A 4,122-nucleotide genomic window follows, 5' to 3' on the forward strand; every position below is an offset into this window, starting at 1 on the left:
AGTTAATACGTAGTAACTCTGTAACACCACATTTCAAAAAACATTGATCTTTTTCTTGTCATATCTCTTCGCACACAACACTCTGAACCATATGATGCAATTGGGAAAAACTAATGAGTTCAATAAACCTCAGCTTTGTCTGTAATGTAATGCTTCGGTCCTTTCAGATGTTATCTGAGAGCAACTGTGCGTTTTTGGTAATGTAATTCTTCCTTTACGTCCGGTGAATCATCATATTAATTAGTTAAAAACAACTCCAAGATAAGTGAACTCTCACATTCTCCAAAACCATTCCATTGATTGTAACATGTTCATCATTGTCATTGCCGGTATTGCAGCCTTTTCGCTTGCTCTACTAAACTTAGCTGTAGCTGTTGTAGTTCAGTGATACTGATGGCAATCAAAAACTATATCATCGGCGTACACTTAGATTTGATTTTTGTTATGCTCCAACATCTACAGTTCCTCCAAAATTTTCCAGAGCACCTATCATAAATTGTTTCAGAATATTGTTAAAGAGGCGGAGACAGAATGCAACTGTCGCACTCTGTTGACTCCGAACCCATTCTGGTTCAAACAATAAGTGGTCTTACAATGCTTGTGTTTGGTCATACATGGCTTTATTAGTTGGATGATGGGTTTAACTGAAGTTCTCGGCCAAGAACAAGGAATTTGAGGCCAAAAAGCTGTAAGAAGTTTCTCGGGCTAAAGAAAAAGCGAATTGGGGCCAATGAAGCTGTAACTAAAGTTTCTCAGGTAAAGAACAAGTGAAGTCGAGGCCAATGAAGCTTTAACTGAAGTTCTCACCCCCAAAGAACAAGCGATTGGGGCCAATGAAGCATAATGAAGCTTTTCGGGCCAAGAACAAGTGAAGTTGAACCCAATGAAGCTGAAAATGAATTTCTCAGGTCAAGAACAAGCTGAATTTGAGGCCCAATGAAGCTGTAACTGAAAATCTCGGCTCGGGAAAACAAGGAAGTGAGGCCAAAAAGGAAAATGAACCTCTCAGGCTCAGGAACAAGCTGAGTGAGGCCAATGAAGCGAAATAAAAGCTTTCAGGCTCAAGAACAAGCTGAAGCGAGGCAAATGAAGCGTAAGAAGCTTCTCGGGGCCAAGAAAAAATGAATTTGGGGCCAAATGAAGCGAAACTGAAGTCTCGGGCCAAGAACAAGCTAAAAATTGGGCCAATAAAGCTGTAACTAAAGGGTTTTCTCAGGCCAAGAACAAGTGAAGTGAGGCCAATAAAGCGTAACGAAGCTTCTCAGCTCAGGAACAAGCGAAGCTTCTCAAGATAAAATTTACTTCGGGATCCCGCGTGATTGGGTGCCCGAAAATCCGAGAGCTTCTTTTGGACAAGAAGCAAGTGAAGGAACCCAAAATTGGGAAAATGTTTACAAAAAGCATCTCAAGCTGAAGAGCAGAAAAAATCATAGAAGCCAATGAAATGAAAGACAGTAAAATTTCCCAAAAAAATAAGTGTTTCCCAAAAAAGAAGGAAACCCAAAGGGAAAGCTGAAGTTTTCTGAAGCCTTGAGAGTGAACAAGTAACGAATTGCTTCCCGAGAGTCGGTTTTGGGCCCGAAGCTTTGTTGTGAACAAGAAACAACCCCGATGTTTTTCAGAGGGGTCTAGGGGAGAGGAAATAAGGTGCTCCAGAAAAATGAGGGAGCCCCGAAGCGTCCATGCAGTGAAAAAGAAGGAAAAAAACTCCCGAAGAAATTTTTACAGAAGTTTCAAGCTGAAGAGGGGAACAAAACCGAAGGCCAATTTCCCCGGCAATAGAAGCCCATACGTGATGAATCATTTTCAATGTTTGATGATTTGGACATTTGTGTAAGGTTTAAAGGCGAGCTTACCAAAACATCAAAGATTTGGGCTAAGCCACAAATCAAGAAAATGGAACAGAGGGGGAAAAATTTTTCTGAACCTTTGTCGAGCTAGAATACGATGAGATGAATATTTGGAAGATGGGAGGAACTCTTCATTTCCACAGAGAGGGAACTTCATGATAGGCTAAAAAAGGCCTACTGCTACAGAAGGGCCCTTTACAAGGAAATTTGGGAAAGGGTTCCGAAAAAAAATGGGGCTAAAAAAAACCCAAGACTAAACCCAAGCACAGAGCAACAAGCAAAAAATACGACCAACGGCTGAGGAAAGAGGGGCTTTGTTAACACAGTGCGATACTTTGCAAGTTTTTTTTAAATTATCAGTCAGCCAATATATACTGCTATGATGACAGCAGAAAACCTTTTATTTTTAAATTTTATTTATAAATGTAAAAATACTGGAAGGTGTGTTTATCAAACATTTTAGAAAAAAATTTTATATGAAGTATATGACAAAAATTTCGAGGGGAAAAAATATGGTGTATGGAAAAAGGGAAAATTTAAAAAATCTTACAAAGAAAAAACAAAATTTTCCCTGGAATTTTAAAGGATTATATGTATTTACAATAAGATTTGGGGATTAAATTTTTAAAAAAGTTTCAGAAAAAATAAATCCATCTATGCAAGTATTTTTACCTAAACTGCTTTTTGTTGATAAGTTTTTTACAACATGGTTATGCCTAATCAAAAGGTAATACAGTCTTCAAAAGATATGCCCTATAAGTTATTCGTTATGGGGGAAATGTGCCTTTGTTTAGGTTCTGTTTTTTACCTTCAGGAGATTAACACCCAGCCCCTGCTTGACCGAACAAAGGAAGACGTCTGCATGGAGCAATGATGGAAGAGATAAGGCAGAATAGAGTATAAGATCATTTAGTACATGCTGTAGGCCCTTGTAGACATGCCTCCCCGCTCTGATTGGCTTTAAGAGAAAATATAAAGCCCGATTGGAGACAGTCAAAAATGAAGCCCCCAGGGCCCTTTTTGGGTCCCCCAAGGGGCGACGGTCCTCAACCCCAGGGGAGAAAAAACTTCCCCCCTTGGCCCCACGAATTGACTAAAGCAGCACAATTCTTATAAAGGTATCCAGGCCCCCAGGAACCAAGTAAGACACAAAATAGTCAGACGCCTAGAACAAGTTAACGAGTTTTTGCAAACAACTCCGGGCTGTCTACCAGCCAGGGTGCTAATACCCCATAAGCCAAAGAACCGTTATGCCAAAGGGCATGGACTCCCCACACCGATTTTTGTCGAAGTCCCCCGTAGGCAAAACCTCGATAGAGTTCTCGGTCATGAGGGCAAGCAAAAAGAATAAATATTTACGCCTAGCCAAAAGGCAAAAACCCCAGAGGGTCATTGAAACCCATCACCCCCCGGGGAGCAGAACTTTTAAACACGGATGGATCGGTCGATCCCTTTGACCCACACTGCAGGCGCGGCTTCGCAGAAAGGGGATGCCCCCATTATCCATGGGGTAACAGACAAAAGCTCCCCGCAACAGGGAGAGGGAGTTTCTATAGGGAGCACTGAGCCCCGGTCCGTGAGGGAAGGGCAGTGGTCATACACCAGACTCCAAAGGAGCCGCGACTGCTTTAGCAGCGTCACCCACTGAAACATCTACCTCCTGACAACCATCCGCACACTAGCACAGAGGATTCTGTCAGGGGAGAAGAATTATCAAAAACTGGGTTTCCCCCCCATATAGGGGGTAGAGGCAAAGACTCCTGAAGATTAGCCCAAATCGGGGGGTATGCCCCCAAACCCATGATAATACATCAGACGAAAAAATTTTTAGGAGGGGAAATTCGGTGACGGCCAACTCCCTTTCTCCTGCAGCTTACAGAGAGGAAACGGATATTCCCCCCGGCAGCGGATCAGAGCCAAAGGCTATGAACCCTGGCACGCTCTAAAAAACAACGAGGACCTAATTTCTTTTGCACAGAGCCCCTAGGTACCACGGGCATGCAATTATACAAAACCATAGAACGTGAAAGAGGCTTGCAGCATGGGGCGAGCCAAAAGCCACATGGTACTTTACTTGGAAAATTTGGTGCACAGCAATTTCCAAAGACAAAGCCCCCAGAACACAGCCGCGTGCGGGGTAAAGAGATTATGCGAGAGCTTACCCCAGGGGCTCAGGGGCCTGGGGGAAACCCCACCGCCAGGGTAAGCACCGAGTGTCAGACAAAAAAATGAGACAGCCAAAAAAAGTGACACAGGGGGAAAAAAGTGAAAG

The sequence above is a fragment of the Penaeus monodon genome, chromosome 42 (assembly GCF_015228065.2).
Source record: "Penaeus monodon isolate SGIC_2016 chromosome 42, NSTDA_Pmon_1, whole genome shotgun sequence".
In the NCBI taxonomy this organism is placed as follows: Eukaryota; Metazoa; Arthropoda; class Malacostraca; order Decapoda; family Penaeidae; genus Penaeus; species Penaeus monodon.